The following is an 18,099-nucleotide window of genomic DNA, read 5'->3' on the forward strand; positions in this document are numbered from 1 at the left end:
ACTGGTCTGCACTGTCATTAATTTCTTTCTGCTTCCTAACTGTGGACTCTGAAGAGACATCCCATGCATCTGCTGCCACACCTCCTCTGCCATGATGAACATGTCTGCCTCAGCATTCCTATTGCTGTGCTAAAATGCCATGATAAAAGGCAACTTGGAGAGGGAAGGGTTTATTTTACTTACATTTGAGGTGACTGTTCATCACTGAGGGACTCAAGCAGAGCACGAACCCGAGGGCAGGAACTAAAGCAGAGACCATGGAGGGGTGCTGCTCACTGGCTTACTCCTCCTAGCTTGCTCAGCTGGCTGTCTTTTAGCACCCAGTACCACCAGCTCATGGATGGCACTACCTACATCAAATATTAACCAAGAAAATGTACTATCGGCTTCCCTTGTGTGGAGAATTTTATCAGTGGAGGTTTTCTCTTCCAAAATTATTCTAGCTGAAGAACAAAGACTTTCAATTGGCTATAAACTATGTCTGAGTAGTTACCTTTGATGGCTTCACCATAACAACACAGAAAAATGTTTTTTAAGTGGTGGAAAAAACAAGTAGCAATTTGCCTTTTCTTCTTTGTAGATGATTCTTTAAGGTTTGTGTCTCTAGCTACATATGTAGCAGAAGATGGCCTAGTCAGGATCATTGGGGGGAGAGGCCCTTGGTCTTGTGAAGATTATATGCCCCAGTATAGGGTAATGCCAGGGCCAGGAAGCAGGATTGGGTGGGTTGGGGAGCAGGATGGGGAGGGGAGGGTATAGGGGATTTTCAGGATAGTATTTGAAATGTAAATGAAGAAAATATCTAATAAAAAAAAAGAATATCCAAAAAAAAAAAAAGAAACAACTTTTGCAGAGCAGAACTTGGGTGTGAACTCTGTAGCCAGTCCCACAACACCCAGAGGAAGATCCACTCCCAGGCACTTTAACACTCCCAGGATCATAGGATCTGAGGTGAGGAGGGCACAACATCTGCCCCCAAACTGGAAGTAACTGGGAACAGCAGGACCCAGGGACCCAGGAACTCCTCCTGACCAGTGGCATGAATTCCTTCTGGTCTGGGCTGGTGCCCTGAGCAGACCTTGGGCATGAACTCTGCAGTCAGTCCCATAACACCCAGAGGAAGCTCCATCTCCAGGAGCTCTAACACATCCAGGACCACAGGATCCCAGGATCCTAGGAGCTTGGTCACAGCAGGATCTCAGGGTTCCAGAGGCATCTTGCTTCCCAGGAGCTCTGACACATTCAGAATCCAGGATAACAGAGACAGCTGAACTCTGAGGAGTTCTGATACAACCAGGATCACACCGACAGGCTCCAGTCGGATATAGGGAGGGCAGGTAGCATGCTTCAGATTCTGTGAGCCCCTTGTAGTGGAAAGGGGTTTAAGCATTAAAACAATTTATAGAAGCCTTTGTTGACAGACAGCTAATTCTGTCAGAAGTTAAATAAACACATAAATAAAATGATCAGAGTGTGCCAAGCCTCTATCTTCCTTACTACATAAGGGGATGGAGAACAAGGAGGGAAGTCTGGGGACATACCTTGTACATCAGATAAACCCAGAGGAAAGAGCTGTGTATATCTCTCTCTCCTGAACTGACAGATCAGAGAGTTCTCTGTCAGGAAGAACTCTTGCTGGAAGAAGGAAAGGATGAAGCCTGGTGCCAGTCAGAAGGGAGCTCATCTCCCAGGAAGGGATTTCACACGGTTCTGGTTCTGACGGCTTCTCAGACCTCCACATTATAAGAGAGACTGGAGCTAAGGCATGATGGGTCAGTACCATGGGTGACCAGACCTGTCAAGTTCTTCATACCTTCTGCTCTTGAATCAAACTTAAACTTCATGATGATACCCTGAAGACAGACTTCGGAGTCACTGTGCCTCTTTGTTCTTCCCAATGTGACCACGTTTAATGCATATTCTTTCTCTGTTTTTCACTCTCTACCCATCCCTTTAATTGGTCCTTTGAGAACAAGTGACTGAGCCTGACTCGTTAGAAATGCCAGGGACCAGGCTCTGGCCCTAATAACTCCTGTATCAGGAGCTGTCAGTGCAGCTTTCCAAGAGTTTGGGATCTTACCAACATGGAATGAATATTATTTGCCTGCTGGCCAAATGTGAAGTCCTGTTCTAAGGAAGCAAAGATGCCACATATAGCCTTCCCTTAGAAGAGCCCACAGTCCTTTCAGAAAGTGACAAGGAAATAGCAAGCTAAAAAATCAACAAACAAGTAAAACCTAGGGACAAAAGACAGGAAATCTTGAGACAGGATCTTTTTGACTGAGTAATAGAAAGATGACAGAATATTCTGGAACAAAGAGATTGTACCACAAAACACTCAGTTCAAGTGGTAAGGCCCAGTTCTCTGTCTCTGTCTCTCTGTCTCTCTCTCTGTCTCTGTCTCTCTCTCTCTGTGTCCCTCCCCTCCCCTCCCCCCTCCCCCCTCCCCCTCCTCTCTCCTCTCCTCTCCTCTCCTCTCCTCTCCTCTCCTCTCTACTTGTGGATCACGATGTAGCTCTCAGCTACTTCTCCAGCACCACTCCTGCCTGCTGCCATGATGATCACAGGCCACACCTTTGAAACTGTGAGCAATCCCTCAATTAAATCCCCTCTTTTATAAGAGTTGTCTTGGCTATGGTGTTTCTCATAGTAATAGCACAGTGACTAAGACAGTGTGTGTGTGCATGCATGTGCATGTGCGTGTGCGCATGTGCTAAGGCCAGAGACTGATGCTAAGTATCTTTCTTGGTCACTATTATCATTGCTGTTATTGAGAAGGTCTTGTGAAGGAGAAAGGGGTTTAGGAGAAGAGCTGACAGGAATGTACTCTTCAGAAGATGGGCTCTATTAGGAGAGAGAGAGAGAACCAGGCACCCACAAGGGGCCATGGTCCAGACATAAAGTAGGGACATTAGGAGGGACAGTAGAGAGCACAATGTGCAGTGACATGGGAGACCATTACAGAAACATTAAGAAAGTTTACCCTATGGCAAGAGGGTAGTGATTACTGCCATGGAAGGACTGGGGGAGATTGAAACAGGGAAGGAGAGATGGGGAGGTAGCAGGGGGAAGGAAGAGGAGAGACAGATCTTTTACCTTCATAGAGTTTCTCCAGGGGTTACCAGAGATAGGAGAGAGATAAGCAGAAATAAGGAAGTACATTTGTCTACAAAATCCCGTAATATCTATGGGAGATGGGGCAAGAGAAGTAGGGGCCTGTTAGTTCCTATTCTTTGCGTGAAGTCACAGATGAGAGAGGGAGGCATACATGATGTTAATGCACCACGCCCACGATCTAACAGGTTTCTCACTGGGATGGAAGCTTGTTAATTTGGCTAGAACAACTGGCTCACAAGCCTCAAGGACCATTCTGTCTTCACTCCTTCAGTGCTGGAATTACAGCCGCATACCACCACTCATGAGTTTGTACATGGTTTTTCCTGCTCACAGAGGCAAGATCTTTATTAAAACTAAGCCATTTCTCTTGAGCTTACAGGTTTGAGTCAGTTCTCCAAGGAGTCATGGTTGAGTGGGTAATATGCTGAGGTCAGGGTGCAGGAAAGCTGCTCCTACTTTTTAAGGAAAATCAGGCAAGTGGGTCCTTCAGGATAAATAACGTCTCTGTAATTTCCTAGTAATTAAGAGCAACTTCCCTTTCTTTCCTTTAGCTTTGTTTCTGCTTTATGCGGGTGAATCCACTTCCAAAGCAGACAAGTATACTCAATGAAAAATAGCATTTTAAAAATATGTCTGACTTTTAGCATTTATTTATCTTGGAACATTACTGTATTTATGTTACTTACATATTTAACTGTTGGACATTCAGCTACCTGGCTGCAGAATTCACAATAGATTGGCTTAATGTTACTCATAACTGCTAATCATCGTAAACATTTTATATACAAGGAGTGAGAGAGTGAAAGACGGATAAAAATATAGATCAGTACACTATAAAGAAAAATGTTGTGCTACATGTGCATGCGCACACATGTGTGCACTCACACACACACACACACAGATCAATATGCTATAAAGAACAGTGCTATGATATGTGTGTGTGTGTGTGTTGAGTGCACATGACACACACACACACACACACACACACACACACACACACGAATGAAACAGGACTAAATCGATGATATCAATCATTAAGAGTACTTGCTACTCTTAAGAAAGGAGCTGACTTCAGTTCCCAGCACATTAGGAGGCTCTCAGCTGCCTGCAATTCCAGACCCAGGGATCTAATGAACTCTCTTAGTCTTCCCAGGCACCCACATGCATGTGAACACACAGGCCCTACAGAAGTGAAAAAAAAAAGATAAATCATTCAAATATAAAACAGTTTATCTTCTGTAATATGATATCTGCCTTTCTGAGACTGACTTAAATCATGTCATGTGACCATTTCTAGTTGCATCTATTTTTCTGCGTAGGAAAAACATTCAGATATAAATGAGAAACAAAAAATCTTGCTGAAATGTCTCCCTTATTTCTGTGAGCTTACACCTCATCATGTGGCGGGTAGAAAATCTCTCAAGATCCTTATATTAACATGAGGCCTCCATGGACTTGGCTGTTCTAATCCAGCTAAATATCTAATGTATGTCAGTTACTTGATCTCCTGTGTCTGTCTTGTCCCCGTCACGATTCAATCCCTATTGCCACTTATTAGAGCAGGTTTCTCATAGAGGTGAACATTGGGTAGATTAGCCCAGGACAGCCCTTCTTAGTGCCATAGGAACTGATATGCAGGACAAACTATTTCCTAACTTCGCTTCCCTAAGCCTAAGTGGAATTTACAGATGGAGCTATTAATCTCTACATGCACGAATAAAATAAAATTGCTTAATTTTAAGGTTTTCATGCATGTCTATATCGTATGTTGTACTCATTACTGACTTCTTTCTCTTCTATATCTCCAGACCCCCACTAGCTCCTTTCACTTGCTGAATGATAAAACTTTTCCTGGGATGACAGAACACACACATGTACTCACCCAGAAAGGGAGCCTAACTCAGACCAAAGTACAGAGATCATCAAAGTTCAACTTGGTAAACCAATGAGTTTTATCCGGGTTACCTAGGGAATGTGGGTGAAGGGATACCTAGAGGAGCAGAAATGACTCAAAGACAGCTGCATCATCAAAGCCACTCCTGCACAGCTCACAGAGCTGGGAACTGGAGCACACTGCACAGCTTGCAGACCACTCCGAAGGTTGGGAAGTGTCCTTTCCAGGGGCCTCCATTGGTCTGAACCACTTCCAGAGCTGATTTCTGCTTCTCCCAGGCAGTTGGTCCGGCTGTAAGTCTTTGCAGCTTGGCTTCTCTGCTAGTCTCCTTTGCTGCTAGGCTTTGCTCACTCTGGCACGGAGGGGCCTCGTAACTCTGGCCAGCTTCAAGGAGTTCTTGAATCTATTTTTGGTTGTTTACCTCTCGGCTTAAGGAGTTTCCCTGCAGAATGGAATGTTTTAACCTCAGAGGAAACCCTACACAACAGCCTCCCATAGGTTTCATTTCTGCTTTGATATTATATAAGTATACATGCTTTTTTGTATCTATGTAAAATATAGGCACCACAAATGAGACAACACATGACATTTGTTTTTCTGAAACTGTCTTAATGCAGTCCATATGGCTAATTCAGGTTGTGCCCATTTTCCCGTGCAAGACAGTAAACTTTAAGATACAGGAACTTTCTGAATAGGACATCTGTCTTTCAGGAATTAAGTCCAACAATCAACAAATTTCACAACAAATTTGTGAAATTAAAAACCATCTTTACAGCAAAGAAAACATTTCATTGCATGAAGAAACAGCTCTGCAGAGTGGGAGAAAAATTCCCTAGATATATATCTGAGAGAGGAGTATGTATCTACAATACACAAGAGCTAAAAATATTGCACATGGACTCTTATTTTGTAGCTAGATAAGTATTGAGTATAATGACAAAGAAATAAAGACAATTCTATCACATAAAATCTATATGGTAAAATTCTATGTATTGTTATACGTAAATGTCTGGTTCTTACTTCCTAAAAATTTGAAGTTATCAGATGTTCACACAGTAAAACATGTGGATGAAAAGAACACTCTCTTTCCTTCTCTTTCTCCCTCTTCCTCTCCCTCTCTCTTCCTCCCACTCTGCTCTCTCTGTATACACTTTATGTGAGGATAGACTCCATGTGTGATTCTGCCTCTCACCTCACCATGACTGAGTTACAAGTGTGTGCCTCCATGCCTGAATTTTTACGGAATCTTGGGGATTGAACTTAGCTCCTCATGGTTGCATGGCACGAGTTTTACTCCAGCCTGTGAGAACACCTTTGCTGAAGGACTTTCTTTATGTTTGGCATTTTGCAGTGAGGGCTGAAGAACATGCATGTGGAAACATCTTTACTCATGAAGACACTGTGACAGGCACAGAGCTCCGATTTATCCAGGTGTTGGGATGAAGATGGCTTTACTCATGAAGGACCAGGATTTTACCTAAGGGAAGAACATGCTTCATAAAGAAGCATTTTTAAAACCAATTTGCATGATTACTGAAATTTGAACTGGAACCTGAAACAGGGTAAACACACCTTGTGTTCATATAATGTGAAGGTCAAATATTACAGGGTCGCCATGCATGTGAATTCCCAGTAGCACATTCAAGAGTAGGCTTGGCACTCCTCTATGCACTACAGAAGTGCCATTCATTATGTCTTATCTACATGTATATGCACATTCCTGTGTGTGCCCATGTGTGTGGGTACATGACTTTGTGCAGATGTGTGGGCATGTGAGCATGCCTGGAGAGGCCAGAGATTGATTGGAAGAGCATTCCTCAGTTGCTCTCCACCTATTTTCTGAGGCAAGGTCTCTTACGAATCTGGAAGTGACAGGTTAGACAAACTTGCCAGCAAACCCCAAGGATCATCCTGCCCAGGCCTCCCCAGTGCTGGTTCCAGGGACACATGCCTGCTTCTGGCTTTTTACATGAGTGTAGGAGATCAAGTTCAAGTCCCCCAAAGTGGCTAGCACTTTATTGACTCTAAGAAGCCCACATCAGTGCCAACTGCCAGAGGAGGGATGGAGATACCTGTGGCTATCTAGCCAAGTGGCTCAGTGGCTGCAGCCATACGTGAGTCCTGAGTAAGACCAGCAGAAGAGCTCCACTAAGGCCTTGCCCAGAAGGCTGACAACAGAATTCTGAATAAATGAAATGATTTTTGTTTTAAGCTACTATATTAATTATTTTTCTTGTTGATGAGGGAAAAATACTTGGGCTACTTAAAGAGCAAAAGATTTTTTCTGGGTCACAGCTCGTGAATAGCACTGTGGTAGAGAAGGCACTATGGGAAGGACTCAGACTTGCAGAAAGGGTCATTGCCAGCCCTAGGTGATTCTACATCTACAGTTGACAATGACAGCTGCTAAGTTGGGGGCAGTTTGTTATGAAGGAGATGACAACTGCAGTTTGGGAAAACTTCCAAGCTTGAAGCTTTGGAAAAGCAAGTGTGCTACCCTGGCGTCTGGTGGGCAGGGTCCAGTTTTGGGGTTGGGGTTTTGAAAATGCTTTCATTTGAATATAGCAGTGGAACTGGTGCTCGCTGCATTTTTCCTCAAAAGGAAATTTTGTCTCATTGTTTTCTTTCTCCTTATGTCTTAGTTTAGTTTGTGTTGCTGTGATAAAACCCTGGTCAAAGCCAACTTTGGGAAGAAAGGGTTTATTTTAGGTTAGAGCTATAGTCCATCATGAAAGGAAGTTATGGAAGGAGCACACATACATAGCTACATACACACATATGTGCATATGTGTTTACATATATGTATGTATACTGAAGTTTGGTCATTTAACACACATCGATCTCCCCCTTCCTTCCTTCCTTCCTTCCTTTCTTCCTTCCTTCCTTCCTTCCTTCCTGCCTGCCTGCCTGCCTGCCTGCCTGCCTGCCTGCCTGCCTGCCTGCCTTCCTCCCTCCCTCCCTCCCTCCCTCCCTCCCTCCCTTCCTCCCTCCCTCCCTCCCTCCCTTTCTTCCTTCCTTCCTGAAGAAACCTCCTCATCAAGTTTCCATGCTACTTTCGCATCTCCTTCCTCTGTCTTTCTTCCCACCTCCCACTCTGTCTCTCCCCGTGACCCACTGAACTGAATTAAGGGTGTTTGGATCAGAATGTAGACAGTGGTTCTTTACTGGAGTGTGGGAACCTACACACGGCCGCACCTATAAAAAAATCATTGCTACCTATAGTCTCAAGGAGCCACGCCCCAAGCCTTTCTTAACAGGACACCTTGCTCCCTTGATGTTTGTCACAGCTCCAAGTGCCCTTCATAGGTTCTTCCTGTTCCCTCATCCAACAGCCGCTGAGCTGTTCCCTAGCAGTTGCCACAGACAAGCACTGCAGAAACCGAGGACTTAATTTCAGGCCCAAGGAGACATGCACTAATGTTTAGCTCCATCTAGGGAGCAGAGTCTAAAGACAAAGGAGCCGCATTGGAGTTATAAGCGGAGCGCACTTAACTAAGCACGGATCGTGGAGCCAGGGAATCTTCTCAAAGGATGTGGTAGCTCCAGAATGGAAGTGGAAAAGATGGCTGCTGAGATGGATCAGGGGCAAAGGGGCTTGCTACCGGAATGATGACCTGAGTTACAACTCCAGGACTTACACAGGGAAAGGAGAAAGCTTATTCTTGCAAGCTGTCCTCTGACCTCCACCTGCAAATGTGCACATACATACATATGTACAATCATACATACCACATGTACCCCCCCCACTTACATAGCACACACACATACACCACACTCTCACCCACCCACCCACCACACACACCCACTACACACACACACACACACACACACACACACACACACACACACAAAGTAAACAAACACATGTAATAACTTTTTGCATTGGGAATAGGAATGATAGTTCTCCATATCCAGGAAGGCACGGAGCTAGCAGGAAAGCACACACTGCTATATGGGAGAGATAAGAACTCTGACCCTGGCCTGTGACTTCACATCATCTTTGGTGGACTCTGCAGATGATGTGGCTGGAGCTGCAGTTTATTCTCACTGCTAGCCCTCTTACCTTATGAACATACACACTACAATTTATTATGCATCCTGTAGAGGAACACAGGGTTGCTCCCAGTTTGGAGACGCTATAGACCATCTGGAATGAATACATTTGAATACAGCATTTGGCACATGTTCACACACGCTTCTGTTGTACTGGGAAGGTACTGAGGGACTGACTGAGCACGTGCGGCATCCTGAGGTGCCGCCAAACCATATTCCCAAACATCTCACTTATTTGTATGTTTACGCTAGTGAAGAATCAAGCCAATTTTTTTTCCAACAAATTGTGCTTTTGCTGGCACAGTGGCACAACTTTGATCCTCCAATGGTCTTGGGGATGCTTCTTGCCAGTTTGCATTTGCTACTGATGAAGCCCTGACTGTGTGATTGCTGAGGCCCTTTCAGTGTGTTACCTGGAGCCAGTGATGTCAGACCAAGGAGCTCAATGAAGCAGTATTCCCAGAAAGCTTGGCATACACCTGAGTGTATGGGTGGTGGCTGTCAGTGATGTAATGGTTTACGCAGGTTATGACAGGGTGTAAGAAGGGTTCAGAGTCAAAGCCACAACTATGCCCGCAGCCAAAGCTTCTGTTGTAGTACCACACACTAATTTACGTGCATATTACATGTGGTTGCAATGATTTGGCACCAGCCTGTGAAAGGAATACCTGTGGTTTGGGCCCTCATTTGCTATTCAGCCAACTAACTGTTCTGACCTTAATAAACTGCATGTGGACAGGCTGCTTCACTTGCACATCTGTCTAAACACAGGATGCTCTTTGAAGTGAGGACCCAGTCTTCATGCAAAGCCTGGAGCATTCACACAGTGAGTGGAGCCTGTGCTTGGTACGGTCCCACAGCTCTTCTGGGAAAATAAGCTTGCATCCTGCTAGAGATGGTGCAGACAAAACAGACATGAACTATTCACTGTGCAAGAGGATCCGGCCAGACTAGCTATGACATGGCAGGCCAGGCTGGAGCTTCTCTTGCAAGTGTTTGCTGAAGCCTGCCTTGCTACCCACATGCGATTCCTATGGACCCTGGAGAAAGGAAATGCTATAGTATATATGGAGGCCACTCTGGATGGATACTGGGACTCTGTTGAGGCAGAGAGAAAGGTGATTTTTATTGGAGAAGAGGAGGATGAAATCTACCTTTGGCCCCGAGTGGAGAAATGACATCTTGGTTTGCCTTAAAGATTAGAGCGTTATATATGTACTATTATTGCCTCTTTTTCAAAGAGTTGATTTAGGGGGCCGAAGAGATGACTCATCAGTAAAGAGCACTTTCTGCTCTTGCAGAGTGCTTGGATTTGGTTCTTAGCACCCACACAGCAGCACACAGCATCCTATAACTCCAATTCCAGGGGAGCCTATGTTCTCTCTTGGCCTCCACAGGTACTGAGTACGCATGGTATAAATACATATATGTGGGTAAGACATCCATACATATAAAACAAAAATAAACAAATACTTAACAAGGAGTTAACTGAGCTGAGCATGGTGGCACATGCCTTTAATCCCAGCACTCAGGAGGCAGAGGCAGGCGGATTTCTGAGTTCAAGGCCAGCCTGGTCTACAGAGTGAGTTCCAGGACAGCCAGGGCTATACAGAGAAACCCTGTCTCGAAAAACCAAAAACCAACAAACAAACAAACAAACAAACAAACAAACAAAACAACAACAAGGAGTTAACTTAGTTGGACCTGTCAATCACTTGGCCAAGAGAATTCTGATAACCTAGAGCCATGATAAAGAAACAAGAGAGGTAATTATCCTCTCAATGGGATAGTGTATTTTCAGCTCACACTATGACACACAAAATATTCACTGCTTGCACTGAACACAGTATGAGGATCTGTTACTACACTTCTCTGCCTTCTGGAAGCCCGTCCATGTCTATCTCTTGTGTTCATGGGCAGTTAGTGGAATGTTCTAGGCTGGATGAGAGAGAAGAATTATAAGACTTTATAAAATGGCTTACTAGGAACAGAAAGGCCCAGGATGACATTTGAAAACTGAGTTACTAAATTCCATTTTTTTTAAATGAGATATTGTGAGAAGCCATGTCTAAGTAGACTAGTCAGGTAAATAAAATATACAAATTATTCTTCGTGGTCTACCAGACTCTGCTAATGAAAACATACCTTTCGAGCATTCCTTGACTCCTTCTGGGAAAATTATGTTTCTATTTCTTGTAGCATTTTTCTATTGGAAAAGTGGGAAATTGTGGGGCTGGAGCTAGTTTGGAGCAAGAATGAAGTTCAGATGTGTTTAATCCCTTCCCCCCAATTTTATCCTTATACTGGCAGAAGTTAGGACTGCCCCTTTGTTGCTCTGAGTCTGCCCAGTGCACGCAGCTTGTAAAACCCCTACCTCCACCACTGTTGAGGTACTAGTGTAGCCTGGTGGCCAAAATACAAGTTCCCCTCTCCCTATAAGTACTTGTTCAACAAGCACCTGGAATTCCTCTTCAGGCAAATGAAACATTTCCAACACCTCTGCACCAGCCAATAATGTACACACACCCCAAAAATCCCCTACTCACTCCCTAAGGTTTACATAGCCCTTGTTACCCCCAATAAAATAGAACTCTTTCAGCTTTCTCCCTAGCACTCAATCCTGTGAGATCCTGTGAACTCACCAGCTTGGACAAGCTTTGTTCTGGCCCTGTGTGCACCGCCTCTGAAGAAGCAGAACTTTATCCATCAGGGAATTTGACATTGTTGTTGTTGCAAGCTTCTAGACAAAAGCAACTTCAGGGAGCTTTGAAGGGTTTCTTGTAACTCAGGGTTTAAGAAGGTATTCAGCTCCTCGTGGTGGGGAAGGCATGGCGGCAGACCAGGAGGAGGCTGCTACATTGTATCTGGCGTCAGGAGCAGAGAGAGATGGATGCAGGTACTCTGCTAGCTCTTTGTATTTGACCCAGAAACCCAACTCAAGTGACAGTGTTGCAACAATCAGGGTGACCCTGTGATGCTCAGTCTATGTTAACTAGCATATCTGGCCACAAAATTCAATGGGTAACAAGTAGAATCTTTAACTTAGTAATAAAGCTCCACAGTTTAAATTTCCTGTGCATCTGTTACAGGTTGGAAGCTTGTGTCCCCTCCAAATTTATGTTGAAACTGAATCTTCAATAGAGCAGTATTATGAAACTTAACACCCATTACAGCAGAGTCCTCACAGAGGCACTGGTCCCTTCTAAATGCCTGGGGAGAAGGAGGTGCTCCTTTTTTTTTAGTCTTTCAATGCAGGAGAAACACGGAGCACTGAAATTAATGCTATGAAAAATTTATTAAGAAATTTGCCAAGGAAATACTGTGTCACACAAGGTAGAATTTAGCCAAAGAAGTTCTGCCTCCAATATGACTGGAAGATAAGTAGTGTGCAACCTGGCTTTTAAGAAGCTATAGGAATAAAATTTGGGTACCATAGTGGAAGTTTAGGGTTGCCAAGAAAGTTTCTGTAAATGTTTGTTTACCAAGAAAGTTCTCCAATTTGGCACCATTACCATAACAAAGGGAGGCAGCCCTGACCTATCTAGGCTCATTCTCTGCTACTGACAGGCTGCTCAAGATGACTACCATTAAGTCTTAAGTCCTGGTCTGCCATTAACTTAACTCCCCTGTGATCTTTCCTTGTGCCTCCAGGGGAGACAAATCTGGTCTGGGCTGAAGGAAAGTTGAGGACGACACTGAATACCACTTTGGAAGTAAAGACCATGTCCTTGGGAGACACCCACCCTGGCCCTGTGTTGATTGATCTCAGAGTACCCAGCTACCAGGACTGTGATCAATTTCTGTTCCTGTTTAACTAGTTTTTAAAATACCAGTGTTGTAGCTCATCAAAAGACCATCACTAACAAAGACCACAGAGACCATCATCGTTGCAAAACACATGAGGATTTTACTTATCCAACATGTTGGGGAACCCCCTCTCAACACACAGGCCGGAGGAGAGACCCAGAACAAAGAAAGAACACACTTTTTATACCTTTGTAAGGGCCAGATATAGGCACCAGGGTAGTTTGTCTTATTTTAATTTATGTAGCCAGTAACCTTTGTAGACGTTGGTTGGTTTGTATAGGGTGACTCTCATTTTGTCTGTCCTTGTGGCTTTTAGTGTGAGGCAGAGCAGGGCAATTGTTAATCTTGTTTTGAAAGCTTAGTAATTTTGACTGTTAAAACTATGTTTCTATATTTGTTTAGTCAGCCAACTTCTTTATCTGGCTCTATACTTGGCCTGCTAGTATAGTGTGGACAGTCCTTTTGAAGGGGCAAGGTACTGGATAGTCTTGAATTTATTTTGGATATTACACCAGCAGAAACAAAGTCAGGACTGTGGAAGACAAACCTCAAGGTAGACCTCCTATGTTCTCCATAGTCTGTCCTGTGAAGATGAATCTCCAGGCAGACCTTCTGTCCATCTGCTGCCTTCTGGCTTGCTTGGCTGCTGTGGGAAGTCATCCTCCAGGTTCCATGCTGTTCCTTCAGGAGGCAATCTTTCCTTCCTCTGCTCTTCTGTGGTTTCTCTAGGCTGCATGAAGGTCTGAGTGTGGAGGTGTGAACCTAGTTGTGTTCTCTGTTCTCAGGAGGTCTGATTTCTCTGAGAATCGAACTTTCTGAGCTGACTTCTCCCTGCCCAGGAGAGCACTCCAGCTTCCTGTTTCTACCTCAGTAAGCTGGTGCCTCGTTGTCTCGTGGTTCTTTTTCTGACTCTATAGAAATGCCCACCTGGTGTTTGCATCTTCCCTTTTAATCTTATAGGCATACACACACACACACACACACACACACACACACACACACACACACATGTTTTGTGCTTTCCTGGCTGGAGTCATAGTTTCTGAAAGTATATAAAATAACCAAAATCACAGGAGATTCCCTATGTGACATGATTTTTGGACATGCCTTTGCTTTGTAACCTACCAGAGAAAAGGGGTTCTGCTCATGGGGTGTGAGTGTTTGTGTGTCGGCAGTTGCAGATGTACTGTAGCTAAGGTGTTACTCAGGGCAGAGTCACTCAGGGCAAGGAAGCGAGATACAAACTTCATTCTGTCCATGACCCCTCAGAGCAAACATGTTTCTCTAATTTGGAGAGATTTTTTTTCTTTATTTTTTAATTAGCTATCCTGGATGATTTTGTGTTTCCATATGAAGTTGAAGATTTTATTTTTCAATTTCTGTGAAGAATTATCTTGGAATTTTGATGGGGATTACATTGATCCTATGATGGCTTTTGGTAGGTTAGTTATCTTCACTGTCTTAACCCTACTGATCCATGGGAGACCTTTCTACTTTCTGATATCATCTTCAATTTCTTTCTTCAGTGTCTTAAAGTTTTTCATTATATAAGTCTTTCACTTGCTTGGTTAGAGTTACCCAAAGTATTTTATGTTTTCTGAGGCTTTTGTGAAAAGTCATAGTTCCTTGATTTCTTTCTCAGTTCATTTGTTGTTTATATACGTGCAGGCTACTGATTTTTCTCTGTTAATTCTGTGTCCAACTACTTTGCTGAAAGTGTTTATCAGCTGGAGGGGTTTTGCTTGCAGAATTTTTTGGGGTCAGTTATGTATATCTACCATATCATCTGCAAATAAAGATACTTTGACGTCTTCCTTTCCAATTTGTATCCCCTTTGATCTACTTTAGTTGTCTAATTGCTCTAAATGTCTGCTCAAATCCTGCTTTGAGTACACGTGGCTACGGAGGGTTTTTTGTTTTTATTGATTTTGTTGTGTTTTGAGCTGGAAGTCTTTTATTTCTGTTTCAGCCTCTCCTTGGTATGGCTGTTGAGGTGGTTGATGTGTTGGTTTAACTCTGGTGGTTTGGTTGAATGTAGAAACCCATCCATTTCTTTTTGGTTTTCCACACTAACAAAGTACAGTTTTTTTTTTCTTCTCACAATCTTTTCTTATTCTGAATTTCTTTGATGTCTGTGTTGTGTTTGCTTGTCTCTGATTCTGCTTATTTGGGTCCCCCCTTTTCTTTGTTTTGGTTACTTGGGCCAAGGGTCTGCCCACATGTTTATCTTCTCAAAGAGCCAGTTCTTAGAGTCATTGATTTGTGTATTACTCTCTTTCTTTCTCTTTCCAGAGAAACTCTCTTTCTCTTTCTGCTCTGCTTTTTGTTGTTTCTTGGATTTGGTTTGTTCTTGTTTTCCCAACTTTTTGATTCTAATCACTTGTCTCTGATTTTTCAGTGTAGGCATTTAGAACTATAAATCTCCCTCACAGGAGTGCTCATGCCCCAGAGCTTTTGTTGTGTGTTGTGTTTTCATTTTCATTTAGTTCCAAGATATTTTTTATTTCTCTCTTGATTTTGTTTTTGACCCACCCATCATGAAATACTTAGTTGTTTAATCTCCGTGAGTTTGCGTATTTACTAAGTGTTATCTGGTGTTGGTTTTAAGTTTTATTGCATTGTGCTCAGATAGGATGCAGTTTGTGATTTCAGTCATTTTGAATTCGTCCTGGGATTTGGTCTATTTTAGAAAAGTTTCCATGCACTGCTGGGTGTCCCTGAAATAACCCCACTGTAATGATCATGCGGAATTAGGATGCAGGCGTCCATTCTCATGCAGATGTGCTTGCACGTGTACTGATACATACATGCACACCATGTACTTGTATTTTCTTTCTCATTAATGCAGCTGCACAGTTTTTTTTTCCTGTTTGACTTATTTTCCAGTGGCAAGTGATTGATATTGGTCAGAAACAAAAAGTTAACTTCCTTCTATCTCCCTAGTGACTAGCTGCAGCTAGCTGCCAAGAATTGACTACATCTTGGCTGTTTGAATTTTCAGTCTTCTTCTTATTTTTTTTAATAAAACATATGTTCATATAGATAAAAAAGCACTTTGTAAGGTAGGAACAGAAAATAGTTGTGATGGATAATTGTTATTTTCACTGTATGAGGAATCATTACAGAATCACACCTTTGTGCATGTCTGTGATGACCTTGCTGGGTTATCTTAATTGATGTTGAAAGGGTAGGTCGTGGCATTCCATGGGCTGACCCCACAGACTGAATAAAAACAGAGACTGAGCTGAGAATCAGCAGTTATCACTGTTTGCTTCCTGACTGTGAAAGCAATCTGACCAGATGCCACATACTTGTGCTATTGGGACTTCTTCTTCTTCTTCTTCTTCTTCTTCTTCTTCTTCTTCTTCTTCTTCTTCTTCTTCTTCTTCTTCTTCTTCTTCTTCTTTTTTTTTTTTTTTTTTTTGCTTTCCATTGCAGACATATTTTAATAGGTGCTTTGAACATACAGTGAAATGAGGGAGAAAAAAAAAAAAACAACGCCTCTATCATGTTTGGGCACATTCTATGTTTGAAGATCATTACATTTCAACAAAGCTAGTGGCTTCTGATTGGAGATTGAGTTCATGGACTTTGCACATCACACAACCTCAGTGAGTTGCCATAATGGTGCAGCTCAGCAATGGCTGCCCTTGGGAGAGGTGTGATGGGTGGTACAACTCTAAAACCCACTTTATCTGTGATTGGTTATTCACCAACTTAATAATATTGCTGTGATTTATGGCAAACTCTTCCTTTCTTACAGGTATTTGATCACTGCAACAAGAAATGTACCTCTAGAGTAGTCATGACACTGAGACTACTTCACCTTGAAAACAACCTCCATCTTAAGAGAAACTTGACCTGTAGCTGAAACCAAGCTGCATCCAAGTACCAGAAAGGACCCCGTGGCTTGTCCTTGGCCCATACCCCAATGTTACTCCCTAGCTACTCCCTAGCAACAGTCAATCAAAGATAAGTCTGACTGCTTCAGATGTACTTTCAGACTGCTTGTGTGGTTTTGCCTCAGAGCACCCACCTGTCAGCTTACAATAGTCATTCCCTTATTGATGCTTGCCAGGCTAGAAACCTCCTCTCTTGCTCTCCATTTCCTATAAAACCTTGTCCCGTTCAGAGCTTAGGGCTGCTTCATTAACCCGTCCTGCTGCATCAGGGTCAGCGGTGAGTAAGCCTGAGCTTCAGCTTGTAATAAAGAGACCCTAGTGCAATTGCATTGGAATTGGTTCCTTAGCTGTCTTTTGAGGTCCACAAAACAGGCACAACAACATGAAGCTCTCTTCACCTTTAAGCATCATTGCATCTCATAGAATTGACTTATTTTAGTAGCTTCATGAGAAAAGGAGGGGCAGAATTTATTATTATTATTATTATTATTATTATATTATTATTATTATTTTTGCTTGCATGTATATTTGTGTAAAAGTGTCTGGTTCCCTAGAACTGGAGTTACAGTTGTGAGCTGTCATGTGCGTGCCGGGAATTGAACCTGGGTCCTCTGGAAGAGCAGTCAGTACTCTTACCCACTGAGCCATCTCTCCATCTCCTAATATATATATTTTTTAAGTTGAGAGGAATTCAAATCTCCAAGAGGATACTCCAGCTTGTCTTCTTCAAGTAGTGGTAGTCATCTGTGAGACACCAAGAGGCTCATTTCAACCATAAACTCTGTGTTGGGTACTTTATTGCTTAGATGCTCATCCTTTCATCCCAGTAGAGAACAGGAGTCAGAATCCCTCAGGTGTGGGTGTGCTGGACTGGATCCACAAATGTGCTCAATACTGCACTAGTGCTCAGTACTATGAAGCTGCAGGACATACTGGAGTTTGTATGGCTCAGTGCTTAACACCACATCAGTATTCACTAAGTCAAGGATGCCTGGTGTGGCACAGATATTAGTAGAGTTGAGATGCTGGTATTGCACAGGTACCCAGTATTTAAAAAGTGTGTAGAGTCCATATCCTCTTGAGTTTTCAAATTGACATTTGCCATGACATTCACCTGCCAGAAAAATGAGAAGGCTAGACACAATCTCATATTTTTCTTAAATCTGACCTTTGAAAATACTCCTTTTAAAATGATCAGGATTAGCCTGATTTTGTTCCACCTTTTTCTTGTATCTAGTTTCTCAATGACTGAGCTGTCATTCAATATGAGAGAGTTGTCCTAGCTAAGCCTTGATGTGGTGCTGAAATGGTAACTGCTTATATCCT

General features: G+C 43.0%; 1 long non-coding RNA gene across 1 annotated transcript; it reads left to right on the top strand.

The window, feature by feature from the left end:
• Positions 1 to 6,372: 6,372 nt before the first annotated feature.
• On the top strand, positions 6,373 to 16,700 carry Gm44577. Its single transcript, XR_001782473.2, has 2 exons — positions 6,373 to 6,573; positions 16,635 to 16,700. It is a non-coding gene; the product is annotated as a predicted gene 44577 (long non-coding RNA).
• The last annotated feature ends 1,399 nt before the right edge of the window (positions 16,701 to 18,099 follow it).

The sequence above is a fragment of the Mus musculus genome, chromosome 18 (genome assembly GCF_000001635.26).
Source record: "Mus musculus strain C57BL/6J chromosome 18, GRCm38.p6 C57BL/6J".
NCBI classification, from domain to species: domain Eukaryota; kingdom Metazoa; phylum Chordata; class Mammalia; order Rodentia; family Muridae; genus Mus; species Mus musculus.